General features: G+C 36.4%; 1 long non-coding RNA gene across 1 annotated transcript in view; it reads left to right on the forward strand.

The window, feature by feature from the left end:
- The first annotated feature begins 6541 nt into the window (after window positions 1–6541).
- The window catches only part of LOC140681951 (uncharacterized), an 81070-nt gene continuing 69464 nt past the window's right edge, over window positions 6542–18147 (forward strand). The window contains exons 1-2 of the long non-coding RNA XR_012053170.1: window positions 6542–6653; window positions 7328–7508. This is a non-coding gene — a long non-coding RNA (uncharacterized lncRNA). The remainder of the gene's footprint in view (window positions 6654–7327; window positions 7509–18147) is intronic.

Here is an 18147-nt window from a genome sequence, read left to right on the forward strand (position 1 = left end):
AAATCTGATAAGTTTTTCATTGGTTGTAATAATTTCTGAAAATGGTGCAAAATAATGGACATCAGGGTAAGGAAATAAAAAATGTTTTTAAAATCAGTTTGAAATTATGTGAGACAGTATGTGTTGACATACCCTCAGCACATGAGAGAAGGGGACATACTGGATACGCATCCACAGAAGGCCATGATGACTGTCATGATGATGGTGATGAAGATGATGATGATGGGACTGGAACATCTCTTTTATGAGGGAAGGCTGAGAGAGCTGGGATTGCTTAGCCTGCAGAAGTTAAGGTCCAGGGACGAGCTCATGAAAGTAGAAACACCTGAAGGAGGGTACAGAGAGAAGGAAGCCACACTCATTTTAGTGGTGCCCTGTGACAGAAATTATATCAACTTAACAAATTGTAAAAGTATTTCTTAACATTAATATAAAATTATGAATGTGTGTTATTTAGATACCTTAGTGATTTTTTTTGTTGCATGCCTACATTTCTCTGGTTTCATTTCAGAGCAGAATACCATGGGGTTACTATTGTAATATTTTTGACCTCAAATTAGCAGGGGCTGTCAGTGTTAGTTGTTTTTTGGGGGGATTAATCAAGGGTGAAAAAATGTATGAATTTCTGTAAGACTAGGAAATGGATCAGATTGACTAAATGGGGCAAGTACAGGAGTAGATTTGTGGGGAGAAAAATATTCCTGGTTCTGATTATTTCCCAACCAGGTACAAAATTGGTAAATGTTGGAGAAATTTCTTGGTCACTTTAACCTCTTTTAATTTTCTTTTGTAACTCAGCTTTTTTATCAGGAAGGAGGGGGAGGTAGAGAACTGTCAGAGTGTGAGAAGCAATAAAAAAATAAACCTCTTATAATGGAGAGGGAATTAATATTGAAGGCAATGGAGAAGATACTATCACCCAACTATCCTTAAATGACCAAATCCTCATTTGTATTTTTTTGTTTATTTTGCATTTACATATCACAGTTCTCAATAAAATTAAGTGTGACTGAATTGCTATTTCCAGCCTAAGCTTTAGCCAGAGGAAATTCAATTAACAGCAAGGATAGAGGAAAAAAACCCAAATAATTATTGCTATTCTTTTTACCTTTCTTTAAATGTAGATTTATGTTCAGTGAAACTGGATGTCAAAGAAAGATGTTGGACACGTGAGGATCTTGTAAATAACATCTCCAGCTGGTTTGGCTGATTTGTGTTAAATAAATTAGGCTTTTCAATTTTATAACTGTAATGTCTCCTTTTTTGCTAATTTATTGAAATGATGCTCTATTTTTTGCTTTACACATTTTTAGAGCTGTTATTTATGGTTTAAGTATTTTCAACATCAGGGCTATGTTTATGTCTTTGTATTTTGTAGACCAACTTTGCTGTCTTAGCATGACATTGATAATGTACATTGGGCTGGCTTTGAATGAATTAAAAAATAAACAAAAGACTAGAAAATGAGATGCAGCACAGCATGAAAAGGAAGCTTTTTTTGAAGAAGGCAAGAAAAATGAGAAAACAGAAAAAAGCCAGATTACTTCAGCTGGAGGGAAGACATCAAAATGTAATTGCCCCATGACACAAATAATCTGTTTTTAAAGATGTGACAAAAATTACTGGCATGAAGAAGCATTCACATGTTCTGCCATATTCTTATGGATGTTTTCTTTCTCAAGAGTGTGTGCTACTGACATTCTTACATTTGACATTAAGTATGAAATTTTTCATTGTAATAAATGTATTAAAACCATGCTTGTGCACAGACTGGAGTAAAGGCATAGATGATCTGCAAAGTCATTAAGAATTTCACTAATTTATTTGCAAAAATAAAGATTGACAGTGAGATCTGTATGCCCTGCAATCGGAATGGGCTCTTGGAGGATTCACATATGTAGCAAAGGTTTTGTTTGGTTTGCTAGGGTTTTTTTGTTTCTTTGTTTTGTGTTTGTTTTGTTTTCAAGTGAGGAAAGAAATCCTATCAGGTTGTCTGCAAAATGCTTCCAGAAATCTGAGGATTTAACTGGTAACTCATCCAATATATGCAGGGCAAATTTCTGGTTATCCCTTAGTTTAGGAGTCTGAACCTTCAAAAGATTTTACTGACACCAAGGGAATTTTGACAGATCAAGAGATTAAAATTGGTTGCAAGTGTAGGTATAACTATTAATTACTGTCCTTTTTTTTTTTTTTTTTGGTGAATTTTTTTTGGTCAAGTAATTCTATCAGCAAATATTGGAGACAAGCTGAGTGGAATAAACTGCAAGTCCTGGACCCTTTTGAGATGAGAAGTGATGGGAATTTTGCCAGTACAGAGAAGGTCTTATCCCAGACATTAATTTTCTGAGAGGTCCGTAGGACCTCATTTTAGAGGTGATTCCTTAGATTTCCAATATAATTTGCAGATTAATTTCAATTGGTAACTTCCTGTCGGCGAAACTGATTTATTGCCATAATGTTAATCGCCAAAGAAATGAAGAAAAGTAAACTAACATTAAAAATATATTTTACATATTAATGATAAAGGATTTGAGGTGGAATCCATGATCCCCTGTCAGTGGGTAGCCAAGTAGGATTGTTCATCAGTTAAATTGTTTATCCTTTCTGTGGTGTGATTTTGGGTGATGCCTGTTCACTTACCTGGATGCCTGAGGAGGTGATACTTTGGAGAAATACATTGGAAATGTGTTCCATGTTGTGTGACTGCTGGTGTCTGCTTGGCCAGCTTCATGTAGGTAAGATTAGCTAGATGCATGGCATCTGCATTATATTTTTGTCTCATGATATGAGAAGGTTGACTTGACAATTTTAACGCTTTGCTGAGTGAGACATGGCCAGGAATGATGCTCTTTCATCAGCTACACTGGGAGAAAAGGAGGGAGGAAGAAAAAGCAATAGGTTTAGAAACCAGTCTCAATATTTCATTCTTTCCCCCCTGCAAAGGGGAGAAGTGGATGCACATTTTATGGAGCTTAAATGAGTTTGCTGGGAAATAAGTGAATGTTGCTTTGCAAAGAATGCTTCCTTGGCGTCAGTATAAGTCACGCATGGAATCACAGAAGCCTGTCCCTGAGATTTCCCACCCCAGCCCCAGCTTTAGGTTCTTTTCAGAAATATGTTCTCTGTCCTCCTAAAAAAATTAGTTAATCCTTGTCCTAAACATAACAACAACAACAATAATAATAATATAGTTTATTTCTTCTCTGCTCATGTGCACAGAGCACCTATGTCTGCACAGGTTCATTTCTATGAAGGTGTTTGCTCTCTTTCTGTTTCCTTTCTGGGGAATTTACTTGGGACCAGAAGCTGGGATTGGTCCTATTCCATGCTGCCACACTATTGAGGATGATCTTGGGCAGCATTGGAGAAAGGAAGGCAAACAGGATAATTCTTGGCATGCAGGGGTGGCAACTGTTATTGCTAAAGACTCTGAGTATTAAAAGCAAGATTTCCACTGCAGACAAGACTAGAACTAAATTGATGTGGAGCTCTGTAAACAGAGAGTTTGGTTTGGAGCATTTAAGCAAGGATCTAACATTTTCATTCACAGTATAGATACGTATTCCTAAAACACCCAATCAATCATTAAACATAAATCACCTGGATACTTCTCAGTTCTTGACATCTGTGGTTGCTGTAGTTTGAATAGCTATCCCATCTCAGGGTGTCCCAAAAATTTAAAAGAAAAATAAGATTTGTTAATTATTTAAAAGGAAAAAAATCCCAAGAAAATTAAAATTGTTCTGGTTTCATTGCATTGCAGTCCTTTTCTTTTTTCTTTCTTTTTTTTTCTGAAGCATCTTGTAACCTTTTGTTTGTCTCTGCTTGGGAATTAACAAGATCTCTAAAGAGAGATCACTTTGGGTGCCATCTAATTGCAAGCCCTCTGTTTTAACTACTGTAACAGATTTTAAGAACACATTAAGCAAGTTTTGCATGAGAATTTATGTCATTTTCCCTGCTCTTGGGCAAGGAGATGCTTTAGATGGTCTCTAAGACTGCTTCCATTTGTCTTCCTCAATTCTGGGATTTATGAAGCAGTGACTCATTTCTTTGTGTCTCCTGACCGGCTTTAAAAGTCACAATGCTTTTCATAATGCTGTGATTTCTGATCTCACCCCTTGGAGGACTGTGTTCCTGCCAGGGTTGTGGAAGAGCTTGCCACTAGTCCCTGGGCTTTTGCAGTGTACAGTATTTGCTTGAGAGAAAAGCAAGTGGAAGAAAAAATATAAACAAGTTAATCACAACTAACTCACTGAGAAGTGCCTGTTGGTTACTTGAGATCTTAAAATCAGATTTGCCTCAGTTCTCAGTTATGTAGTGGGGCATTTTATCTGTTCTTGAGTGAGCCTCAGCCAAGTGTTTTTGTCTCCATGGGACCAAGGAGAGCTCTGTGAAGACACTAATTTGGTCTGAGAATTATGTTTATTAGCCAGGTGTAGTGCTTCAGCTAATAAGCCATCCTTCCATTAGGAGATAGTTTTTTACCTCTGCATAGAGACAAATTGAAATAGGATAGTGCTATTCAGCTCTGGATCTTAAAAAACCTTCATATTTTTGTTTTTTAGGCTTATTGATTGTAAACAACAGCATAAATCATTTACAGCTGAGCAAAAGGAAATGTCCAGATTTATTTATTTTCCCAGTGACATATGTCAGTTACGTTATGGAGTTTCAAGGCTCCCAAAGATATGATGATAGATTATATTTAGGCAACAGATTTCTTTCAAAACACCACAATGCCAGACCTATTAATAATTAAAGGTCCATGTTTTTCTCATATTTTTTTAAAATAATGTAAATGGTTTTCAATCATAACAGTTGCTTTGCTAAGAGTATAAGATAATTTTGGAATAAAATTTATCACTTGTTTTTTGAAGACCCAACCCACATTTTAATTACATTTTAAGAAAATTAAATTTATTTTTTTAAGAAAATAATATGTTGGGAACAGTTTTTTCATTCACACTTAAAGCAGATTAATATTTTTCCTAATTTGAACAGGTCAATTTATGGAAATCTGATAGAATTTTATTTCTAAATGAGCAATTTTTACCTTGTTTTCACCTGTAATAACAAACCTCCTGCAACACAGAGCTTCCACGTCCATATTAATGTACAATGAGCTCAGCCCTTGCCTTGCACCCAGTGTTCAATCAATGTTACACAAACTTAATTCACCTCTTTGACTGCAGTTTGTGAAGCTGAGTACCAGCAGCAGCCTTGCCCCTGTTTTCTCTATATTTACCCAGATTTCCTCTGGAATTTGCAAGCACTCAGGCAGTTGGCCCATCTGCACTTTGTGGCAGCCCTTCTCTGCCAGGTGTGCCAAAGGTAAGTAGTTTAACAATGCCTTGGAAATGGCTGTACCAGCTGTAGGTGCACTGTGGCTTCTCTGCTTGTTTTTTCTGCTTCTATTGAGGTTGGGATTGAAGGCACCTGAGATGACAGTTCGTGTTCAGCTCAGGTTTTTATTGTTTCTTATCTGTGTTACAGCCTCACCACTGTGAGTTCTACAGTCTTTCATTAGCCAGGTACGAAATGGCCAACTATCTCATGTTACAAGGCCTTTTAAGGCTAAACTATCCAACCAAGAAATGACACCTAGATTATTTTCTCTTTTAACCCAATAACTCATCACTCGAATTCCGCAGTGCGGACTTTTCTGTCCAATTACAAAACATCACCCAAACCCATGAAGAAGAAGGAAAAAGAAGTTGAAGAATGACAACCAGTTTCTGCCCTAAAATCTCCATTTTGCTTCATATTTATTAATATATTATAAAACCCCAAACTCTAAGTTTTCTACCCTTTGATATTATACACCTCTAACCAACTACACACCTATAATCCCAGTGCTATTAATCAGTTTTGGTAGCCTGTTCCACAGCCTCAGGTCAAATGCAGCACTCTCTTGCACGTCTGTGTGTTTCAGCACAGAAAGTTTAAAATTCTCAACATCCAAGATTCCAACAGTGCACCTTCCAACTACAGCACATGATTTTCCTGTAATAATAATAAACAACACTGATATTTTGCATTGATACAAGCAAAAACTTGTAATAAACTTTCCCTGATTTTGTTTTCTCGTTCTGACTCTAAGATGGTGGAGAGTAAAAAAATGTGGATACATTTTCAGGGAGCAGAAATGACACTTTTTGAACTGGGGATCTCCTCATCTGTGTTGGAGGGGTGGACTGATGAATCTAAACCAGTTCATATGAAGGCTGTTTTGTTAATTTAAAGTCTTAGATGCTCACAGATTTGTAGGTGAATTCTTACTACATCACCACAGTGTAGTGGTGTAGCAAGAATTCCACAACTTACAGTCACTGGCTGTGGCCCAGCTACATTCAGTCTGCTTTTGGTGAGTTAATTAATTTGCTGTTCTTACTGAAGATGTCAGAAATGCTAAATAGAACTTTTACTTTGCTACTAATTTTGGCTGTAGTGCAACTTAAAAGCAGCAGTCTGTTGCTTTGTATTTGCTTGTGGGTTTCTGGGATGACAGATGTGCAGGAGGCTCAGAGTAAGTGCCCTGCTTGTGCCCTAACTCAGCTCTTTATGTGATGTACAGATGGTCTGCTTGTCTGTGATCAAATACATGCAAGACATTTCATGAAGGCAATGGATCATGTTCATGCTTTCAGGTAAGCCATGTACTCTTAAACATTTCAGTGCTGGGAGATTTGCTTGTGAGTGGAACCTAAATTTAGCAGCAGTCTGAGCTGATTTATGTGCTGCATCACATTTGTGCCAGGCATGACTTTAACTTACACTGCCCCTTTTGGTGTCCTGCTGTATCCCTTTCTAAACAGAGCACGGTTGAGATCCTTTTGTAATTCAGAATACCCCTTCCCATCAGTGGCAGCATCTCTTAATTCTAAGACACATCTTTACAGCTGGAAGTGAGCTGGGGGAAGCTGAAGAACCCAACCTGTACTTCAGTGAGGTTGTACCAACCTGTGTCAGTATCAGCCTCTGGCAGAGCCGTGGGGCTTTGCAGCTGGACAGAAAGTTGGAACACTCAGCTGAATATTGCAGCTGAATTCTGTAAAACATGGTTAGGAGCAAGATGGAACTGAGCTCCAACACTGATATTTTGCATTGATACAAGCAAAAAAAAAAAAAATAGTGGTTTATACCTTGATGCTTTGTTGGGAGTAGTGCCAGACCACAGTATCAGAGAACCACAGGCATCTTTTTAACTCCATCCTGCTAACTTTCAGCCTCCCTGGTTACTTTTTTCTTTGTTAAAAGAATGAATGAACCCTCTGAGAAGCCAGATACGAAATACTGACTTGCTTTCTTTCTCTTCCTGTAGACAAACCTGGGCTGACCATTCACCAAATGTTGCTTTTGTTTCAAGTGTATGCCAGGAAGAATTTTCGGATGCAGCTCTTAACAAGTTTTCACATTTCTATAATTTCCCTCCTGAACAAATGTATTCTTCTTCACTATAATCTTTCCCTGGCTTCACATTTTGTATTTTCAAGGACACAGAGGTAAGTGCTTGTCTGGTTTTTCTTTTGTTCTCTTTTGTTCTCCTGAAAGGAAGGATTGTCAGTTCTTTGTATCGCTGCAATGCTACATCTGATGCTGCCAGCAAGAAACAGAAAGGTGAATTGAAAGGTACCTGTAGAGTCTGGGTGATCACTGTGAACGGATTTTCTGCTTGAAATGTCACACTGATCTTTTGGGTTAAAGATTTTTCTTCCAAGTGTGTGATGAGGTCGGAATTCTGCAGGCAGCATTTGTTAAGAGCTGCTGTTAACCTTTGCTGCTTCTGCCCAGCTTCCAGAAAGCAAACAGGGTCAGATGCTGCAGTGCAGGACTGTCATGTCTTTTAAAACAACATTAATTCTCACTAGTGCATCATGAGTACCTTTCTCTCGCCTCCTGACTCCTTCTACCCCTCCTGTTAGTGCAGTAGATGTTTTTATTTCTCTGTGTGGAGTGCTTTCCAAGTCACTGTTCTTGCCACTTGGTAGCTGCTAAAAAAACATGGAATTTCCATTACTGCTTCTGGCTTTTCATAAACACATTCTCAGAGACACTTTTCACTCAGGTGACACTTGAGTGTCACCACATTCTTTATGTTTTCAGTGAATAACATAAATAAAAACTATGGGGTCTTTGTTATGATATTTATTTTGAAAGGTAAATATAATTAAAAAGGAAGATACAAAGAAAAGAGGATTTTTTCATACAGTGTGTGTGTGCACCTATTTTTATCTCTAGTCAATGAGGAAAAGCTGTTATCATTCCTGGTCACAGGTATGTAGCTATGTTGGTATTTGTGTGTGTTTGTAGTACAGGAAGAAACTTGCTTTCCATTTTAGTGCTAGAAAAACAGTTATTGATCACAGAGTGAGTGAGATTTTAGAGGATAATAGAAATCTGTAAAATCAAATGATGAAGATAGGCCAAAAGGATATTTAGAGATAAAGGATGAAAATAGGCTTTCAGAAATGCATCCAATCCTTTTTTCCAGCTAATTTCAAACATTGTCTGGATAAAAATCCTAAAGTGTCCCTCCTGTGGCAGGGGTGGCACTGGCTGAGCTTTAAGGTCCCTTCCTACCCAAACCATTCTGGGATTCCATGTTTCTATCTACAAAAATTCTCTAGTCATCTCTTTGAATCAATTGAACTCTTGACCTCTGAAAATTTGGTCTGAAGCCGAAATAAAATAGATTTACTAAAACCACAAGGGTTCTATAATTCTGTTTATCAGTTCTGAAATGTGACATCTAAAGTCAATTTGCAAAGAGTGAAAACTTTTTTTTAGATCCTTGTCTTCCTTTTCCAGCTGATTTTAGGAAGACTGACTTTAGGAATGAATTATTATCCAGGATGATGATGGTGATGATGATGATGATTATCCATTGGTCTGGCCCTCTCAGTGGTTTCCTGTGGTCTTATGCAACTCTGTGCATTCCCAAGTAAATATGAGCACTATCTTCTATACCCTTGGTTTTAGTGGAGAAGGAAAACAGATAGTGTTTGAAATTCCAACTAGATCCACTCTATTGATCCAGGCAAAACCTGGTGATTAAGAGCACAGTTCACTGTTTTCTCTCATATTCTCAATTCTGACTTTATTGCTGGTTTCTAAAATTATATTACAGATGGAATAATGTCAAAAAAAAAAAAATCTTTTCTCGTGTTCTGTCTCTCAAAAAAATTGATCACAAAATGTTGAAGCTTCAGAATTTTGCGTGGTTTCAGGCTTGTAAAGTTGTTTGAAAACTTTTCCTGGAGGTGTATTTATTGAGTTTTTTTTTCTGGGGTATTTTTCCTGTGGTATATTATTGAGTATTTTTCTGGGCATAGCATGGTGGACCACGAAGTCAAAAGTTTGTAGGTGTTACTGCTTTTATTGTTAAAAAAATTCAGTGTAGGTTTGGGTGTTCTTGTTTTTCTTTTTCACGAAGCTATTTGTATAATGAAAAAGTACATTACAAGTTTGTACAAGTACCCAAAATAGAAGGCTTGCTCAAAGGTGTAGATAGGTGTGTACAGGGGAGTACAAATGCACATAATGTCCTTTCACAGTTTAAAAAGATCTGTGTTAGGTGTATTTTACTTTCTCATGCTGTCAACTTTCTTCTTCCATAGGAATAACAAATGGGTATTCTGTTGAACCATTAAAGAATAACTTTCCTTTTTACCATCTGTGTTGATGCTGTGTTGGCTCTCTTGGAACCACATTCAGTTTGGTCATTTTCCTTGCCCTACCCATGTTTTACACCTAAAAATGGTGGGAGAGAAAGTAGAGACAGCAGTGAGTGAGGAGTTGGAACTACAGAATAAGTTACTGGGAAGAAGATAGGGAGAAAGGGAGATAAATGAGCTAGAGAGATACAGATTTAAAATCTATTAAATACAGATGCAGCTGTGATGAAGACTAAATAAAAAGCTGGCACTTAAACTGCCTCAGCAGGCTACTGAACAGCTCATTTGTGATCCTTGATGTGACATAATTTCTAAAGTCTGGAGATAAACTGCTGTGCAATTTTTTTTCCTCTCTAATGATTTTTTTCAAGGTTGCTCAGGGTCTTATGTAGAAATCACTACATAATATGACATGCTTTTAGATAATATCTGAATGGCTGGAGTGGGACTTCAGTGATACTTGTGACTCCCATTCAACTCAGGATACTCTACAGTTTTGTAAATTTTCACCGTGTTTGAAAGTGGAGATGATGAAAAACAAACTACAGCCTGTTCCCATTTTATTAACAAGAAAAAAGAAAAGAAATTAAAGATCAGAGAAGTAAAATTACTTTTCTTTCCATTGGTTAAAAGGAATGTTTTGCCTAGTGTTCTCATGCTGCCATGTGTTGAAAGATTATCTCTCTTAAATTAAGGTTCAATCCTTAAGTGGTATGATTAAAAAGTATTGAACTAAGAATCTCTTGACATCCAGATCTCTCTTTGTATTTTGTGGAGTTTCAGTGCTACCTTTTCATCCCAGTGTACCTGAAAACTTTCAGATCTCAGATGTTTTTCTTGCAAAGTGTATATTTTAACCTTAAGGAAAAATTTCCAGTGTTAGTTGTGCATTATCACATCCTAGTCAGAGAGTATTGTGAAAAATGTACTGAGGTGGTTTTTTTTTTTTTATTTTTAAAATATAGAGGTGAGATTTTATGTTAATTTACCAGTTGTTGCAAGTTGATTGAAGTCCTGATTTGAAGGTATGTGATTGCTTAGTAGTCCTGCCAGGTATGAAGCGAATTAAAACCATTAATTACTTGTTCTCTTTGTGATGCATATTTCCCTCAAAAAAAACCCCATCTTTTTCTAATCCATATATACAAATATATATATATATATATTAAGGATATAGAGAAATACACATTGCCTTCATAGTGAACATGAATCTAAGCCATGTGTCAAATCAAACATTACAACAAAAGATCTATTTTCATTAGGTTAATGAAATGCTGCATCATATCCTGTTATTAGGAGAGAAGTGTTCCCTAAAGTAAAAATAAAGTTCATACTTGTTGGTATTTTGGTGAGGATTTATCAGGCAAAGTCCTCTGAACAAGTGTATGAAATTGATGTCTGCCTGACTGAAGAGGGCAGTGGTGCCTAATGTGACAGAATCTCCTCATTTTCAACCAAATGCGTTTTATTTTTCACTACATTTTCTTTGATAGATACCCCAAAATTCTTCTATTACTCTTTTAGAAATACATTATGCAATTACACTCCAGAAAATTGTACTTCTCTATATTATCTCATAGGAAATATCAAGGTTTGAACCACGGATGCATCAGTGTTCCTGAGATTGACGGCAAAGTCTGAAATATCTTTAAAGCCCTGCTGAATTTTTGGTGTTTTGCTCTATATCAGTTATAGCCTTCTCCTTTCACTTCTTTAGAATTTTTATCAAAATTTCAAACTGTAAGTCAATCAACTGAAGTAATTATAGGCAAACAGTATGAAAATTGATGATTTCTGTGCCTTTGTTTCTTGAATACTCAAATATAATTGTCTTACTTAGTTCCATTAATATCTTTCAATGTAGACACTTAAAACTGCAAACATTCAGAATCATGAAGCAATTCCCAAACTCATAACCAGGAAGAATGAAATATGGAAGGAAAGTGTTTCTTTCTCCCTAGAAGAATACCTAAGATTAGAAGTTTGCGTATTGTTAGGAAAAATAAAGAGAATGAGTAAGAGCAAGGAAAAACACTTTCTCCCAGGATTATTCTCTTGCCAATATTTTGCTACTTACCACCTTTGTGTATCAGGCAATTTGCTAGAACTCTTGATATATTAATTACATTAACTGAAATGGTTTTTCTTTGGGTTTCTGTGGAAGTCTTTGAATACATGTGCATCTTTTGACCCAAGTAATCCATTTTAACTGTACTACTAACGAGGTGATGGCAGAATATTCTAAATCAATTTGGAAAAGGGTTTTGTCAGATAAGCCAAGTTGGCAACTTGTTCGAAGTTCCTATAATTAAAGCATATATCTTAGCTGAAATTCTGTTTAGCCTGTTGATTATATTTTCAAACATCTAGCCAAACTGAAAAACAACCAACAAGACAACAACAAAAAATCTTCAGAGATCAGTTTAAAACTATTGATGTCTCCATGAAGCATTTCTAATTAGCTGGCCTCATAATGAACTGAGGTTGTTAAGTGCATGGGTTTTGGCAGTGAATGGTCTGTGACTTTTAATTTTACCTTGTGTGGTTTTATTTTCTTCCTTGGGTAAGTGAAATAACCTCAGTTGAAAGAAAACTAATGGGCTGAGTGCTGTTCTTCTTGTAGGTTGGCCCGGTGATGGCAGGAGAGATCAGAGTTATGGAAGGTGGAAACAGAAATGTTCCCCATAGCTGTTGTGTGTTGATTTTTAATCTGAAGCTCTGAAGCTTATGAAGGCTTTCCTTGCCTTTCTGCATTTTTCTTGCACAGAGGGTGGGTGGTGTGCTTTTAAATTCCCCTTGTTTTTTGACAGAACAGATGCCTGTCCTTGCAGAAAAAATGAATTGGAAAGAGATAGTTAAAAAATGCATGTGGTTTTTTTTTTTCACTGAAACCTAAAATACCCTCCTGAAGTCCTGAGGTCCAATAATTTGAGTACCCTTGACTAATTTTCATTATTTCTTTTGAATGACAAATTCAGATAATTAGTGCTTTAATAAGCCACTTGTTGAAAGAAGTATAGCACTTAATCTGTCATAAAGGAACTTTAGTGTTTGCTGTACGTGTGAATTTGTTTATTTTTGTGATGGACAGTGCATGTGTTCCAGTGTACAAAGGAAAGGTTATTAAAGAGTAGGATAAGCAATAAAAATGGATATATATAATCAGAAACTTCACATTCAGGTCACTTGTGATGAGTTTTCCTTTCAACTGTGCTCTTCTTCTTTTTGTTTTTAGAAGAAAAAGTGAAAATGAATGAGTTGATGCTTAGAGATGAAAGTACATAGCACTTTTAGTCTCTGCTCTGATAAATATACCCATGATAAAGAACCATTCCTTTAAATACAGTTTTTGTGTTACTGAAATAGGATTTTACTTCACTGTTTGGAAAGAGAGGCCACAGTAGTCACAACAGCTTCATCACCATGGTGGCAGCTAATAACTTGGGACTGAGAAAATAAAACTCTCCTGTTCTTTATTCAAAGTGAACACTCCTGTCCTTGAGCAAGGGAACACAAAATACTTAAAGGAAAAAGTGACAGCTTGGCTTCATTGTCAGAGAAACATTTTTTTTTCCCCCAGATGCTTTGAGACAGTCAAATTTTCACCTGGACTTTTTGTAGTTCCTGCAAGGGGTAATTGTGTGCTTAGGGCTTATTTTTCATCCCCTCTCTTGCTAGAACCATGTTTGAGCTCTGTCTAAGCTGCTGTAAGATGATGATGACCAAATTGAACCCAATAATGTTTCATGGATTGTGAAGTGTTTGGTGAGTGTTTTGCTATTGCACTTGATCCTGAGGAAGTCTGAGCCAGGTAGAGAGAAGGGATGCAAATGGGTTTTCCTTGCTTTGGTTCTGACCTGCTTAGCTGCTCTTGCATGGGGACTGCTTTGAGTTCAATTTGCTCCAAGTTTGGACCAGGATGAGATTATTTTCCCTTTTCCTGAAGAAGTCATACTGGCAGATCAAATGCTGGTAGTACCAGACTTGCATGTTTAGTAACAAATATATCCAACTTTAGTTGTAGCACCTCCAATGTTTTGGTTTGGACAAAGTGAGCAGAGAAATCCATAGGAGAGATGCTGAAAAGTGTTGTTTTTTGTTTTTTTTTTTTTCTTTCTTTTTTTCATTATTAATCTTCCTCTATACAGACTTTCCCTAAAGCATTATTCCTCAGTGAGTGAGGCCACTTACTGCTGCTTAATGGGCTTTCTAAACAACTAATACATTAAACAAAATTTTCTATATACTTTGGCTTTTTTTAATCATCTGGGAATGCTTTTGGATAGCCCATAGTCTGCAATGGGCAACACTCACCAAAATCCCTGCCTTTGGAATGATCTGTATCTTTGCAAGTGGGCCACAGATGAATAATTTATAAATTTGTAGAAAACCAAGTCTATCAGAAAGGCAAGTGATCCCTTTTTAGGTGGGAAAGCCTTGAAAGACCTGAAGCTTCATGGCAAGTTTTGGAGGGAATTGTACTTCCTTGGGCATGGGAAGCACTGGGAGAGCAGCTTCTGTGCTGGGAACACATCATCTCTTTTGAGGCCTGAGCCTTCCCTCAAAAACATCATTTTTCACTCTGCACTGTTGCCATGGCTCCTAATGAGAGAATGATATCAAATGGCTTTTATGAAAGATAGCAAATATGTCCTGCTCACCCACTCCAGGGGCAAAAATGTTTACTGAGAATTTCTTAATCCCTGGAACTAAGTGAATATGTTCAGGGACAGCAAATAACTTAAACGTGTTGACAGAAGAAATGTGATCAAGATCAGCTCAAAAGAGTGTTTCTGCTAGTTTTGCCTGATATTCCTAACGGGTATCTATTGAATATGTATTTGGCTGATAGGTGCATTTCATTCTGCAGTGAGTTTGGGATGTGGAAAAGCAGGGAATAGTTTAAATTTTGAGTAGTAAACATCATATCCTTTTAAAATCTGTACTGCTTTTTAGGTGAGAAAGAAAATATCAGTCTGTGTCTTTCTGGGGTCTGCTGGTTCTCATTCAGCAGCTTGGTCTTCTCCTGAAACCCCCCAGAACATCTGCCAGATATTTTCCCTCAGAAACTGAAACCTGCCATGTCTACAGAGAACATGTAAGGATTTGTATGCATTTTCATGGAAACGTCTGTAGTTGTGTTTTATATTTTACTGCTTACCCTTATGAGGAGATGATTTGTCTTTGGACATCTTTTTTGGATGGTGAAGTTTTGTCAAATGGATAATCTTTAAATCTTAGCTGATGTATTTTGAGAATATCACTAAATAATTCACTGTGGTTTATCTCTCAGTTATATGAATAAAACCTGGTGATTTTAGAGTGAAAATTGCATTTTCCACAGTGTTACCTCATTTGAGCGAGCCACAGTAGGATTTAATGCATGCTTTATGTACCATCTTCAGTTGTAAGTATAAAGTACAAAGGGAGATTTCTGAGAGGTTACCTCCCTTCCTTTATTCTTCACAGACATTTTTATAAGGGTTCTTGGTGCTTTTTCCCCCCCTTCTCTTTATCCCAGTGAAAAGAAGAATACCAGGGGAGAAGTCAAGCCACAATAAGTCTGATGGCTGGTTTAACCCTTGCCTTCAGGTCTCTGGGTGAGAACAAGATTAATGTCCCAGCACTTCTTCCTATCCATGCACAAGGTGTACTTGTAAACACAGTGATTAGGAAATTTTAGTAGTTATTTAGTCCAGTTGTTAGGAAATGGCAAATTTTATTATTGTATATGCAATGCAAATTCCCTATAAACTCAAAAGCTCTGTATTTACTTCTGCAAGAACATTTTGGATATAAAATGTTGAAGCAAATAAACCTTTTTTATTTTAGGATGGAAAGTAGAACAACTTTGAGACTGAATTTCCTTCTTTATGAATATATGTATACCTCAAATAAATCAATATGCATCTTAAAGCTATGGGAAATCTTATAATGTGATGACTTCTGCTTTTCTATATGTTTGAGCAGTATTTTTTTTTTTTTCACTTTGACACATAGATTTATATGTATGTTTTCATATACATGGCTTCAAACTGAGAGAGAAGGGATTTTGATATTGGGAAGGAATTGTTCCCTGGCAGGGTGGGCAGCCCTGGCACAGGTGCCCAGAGCAGCTGGGGCTGCCCCTGGATCCCTGGCAGTGCCCAAGGCCAGGCTGGATGAGGCTTGGAGCAACCTGGGATGGTGGAAGGTGTTGGGATGGGAACTGGATGGGCTTTGGGGTCCCTCTCAACCCAAACCATCCTGGAATACTGTGATACTTATTTATTATTGCACTGTATACACAAGTGCACTCATACAAAGTACATTGTTAATATTTGTGTAAATTTAAATTGCCCTTCATAAGTACAAGGGGGACATATATTAGACTTTTAATGAATTATTACCCTAATCTAACCCTTTAAAATTTCTCCTGGGTGTTTTCTGTCTCCATATCTTTCCCCTATTTTCCTTTCTTTCAGAGATTTTTTTTTTTGCCGCTGCAAGTGCTCCATAAACAAAATTTAGTAATTGAAGAAAGGTAGCAGTGCTGAGTTCATCATCAGCAAAACCAGAATTTAAAAAAAAATTCTGCTTAAAAGGAAATTTAGTCTCACGCTATTAATTTTATCTAACTCACCTGTCTGTCATTTGCTAATATTGAACTTTATCTTTCATTAAAACAGTCTTTCATTTTTTTTTTCTTTTCTTGTTCTCTTTTCTTTTTTCCTTCTGGATTTGTGAAGGATATTGCTAAAATATTCTTTGTGAATCCTGTCAGAAAATTGTCTTTGGCTTAGATTAGTTTCTTCCTGTCATATCAATGTCAGGAGTCTCACAGAGGTGTAGCATCTTCTGTGGTGTCTTACTCCTAAGGAGCAAGATCTCAGTACTGCAATAAGGTACCAAAGAGACAGATCTTTAATTAATTTTATAGTAAATGTTATACTCACTTCCAGGCATTGAGGTACTTCTCTTATAAGCAGCTCTTTAAATCTTCACCTTGGTTAATGCATATTATTTCTTTTATGAATTATTGGAAGATTCTCTATGGGCCTTCAAAATATTCTGCTTAGTGTCTTTTGCAATTTACAGGGTTTATTAAATTAAATTTCTCTAAAAAATGTCTGAAGTTTCTCAATTCCTGGAACATCTTCTCTACAAGTTACCCTTGGGACTGGATTTGAGCTTTTATATTTGTCTTTTATTTCCCAGTATTTAGCTACTAAATGTCTCACTTCTATGTAAATACCGATTTTTGGTCTTTTTTTTATTTTTTTTTTTTTACTTAAAAAAAAATCTACTAGAAAGACCATAAATGCAGAAAACTTTTGTTTGTTTTTAGGACAAATAAGGCTAGGAATGGTGACTATTCCACTGCTCTCTGGCCCTACAGAACGTTTTTCTTCTGTAGGCGTAAGTTCATCATAATTTCGGGTTGTTTTGATTTCTACAAGAACTCAAATGTAAATGTTGTTCTATCCCAGTTATAGTATAGTTATAGCATTCCTGAGGTGAAAGAGGTTTTGAAATGAAGGTTGAAAAGAATATGAATGATGGAAGAGGAGTCATTCAGTGAATAAATCAGTGGAGGAGATGTCTGGAAGGGAAACTAAGATAAAAATGACAAATAAGAGAGAAATAGAAAGGGTAAACCAGAATGACAAAATACTTGTGTGGTTGAAAGCCTTCACTTAGAGGTTTAAGATGTTTTTAATAGGTGGGACAAACTCCACTACTAAAGCTTGGTGTGTTCAGAAAAGATATGTGAGGCTGAAGTGCCTCCGTTAGGAATTTGGTGTGACTTGGGCACTGAACACAGTGGGAGTTTGACCATTAAATACACCATTGTCCCTGAATTTATGTTCATTCTGGGCTTATCCAAAGTTCCTCTGGAAAAATCTGAGGTCTGTATAACAAGAGGCATTATTTCTTAATTTATTAAAGCCTTTTCAAAATGCATTACAATTAATAATGGTTAATAATGAAAACAATTCTAAAAAAATATTTTTAACTTAGGACCTCCATTAGACATTCATTAAGACCCCTGCTAATCAGTGCTAATTGCAGAGCAGGTACCTTATTATCTACTTTAATTCTTTTATTTATCCATTTGTGGTTCGTTTATTTATTTATTTTTTTAAATACAGTTGTTGCTTCAAAGCTTCCTCCACTGCAGAGGTATGAAGTTTGTCTTAATTTGCTGAGGTTATGTAAGTGAACAGTGGAGCTAAGAGGAAATCTTATTTTGACAGTGTATAAGTCTATATTTTTACCAAATTAGAATATTTTTCTGTCTTTTACAGCAATAAGCCCAAGCTCTACTGCTCTACATGCCCTCATTAAAAACTGAGGAAAAAATCAATACAGCACAGCAACATTAATTAGTATGTTTTTTTGAAACCAAATAGCTACCAATTTTGATAAATGTATTTTACTCAGCTTCTGTTCTGTTGGAGAAGTAACATTTTAAATAATACAGAAG

Source organism: Taeniopygia guttata, chromosome Z (genome assembly GCF_048771995.1).
Source record: "Taeniopygia guttata chromosome Z, bTaeGut7.mat, whole genome shotgun sequence".
NCBI classification, from domain to species: domain Eukaryota; kingdom Metazoa; phylum Chordata; class Aves; order Passeriformes; family Estrildidae; genus Taeniopygia; species Taeniopygia guttata.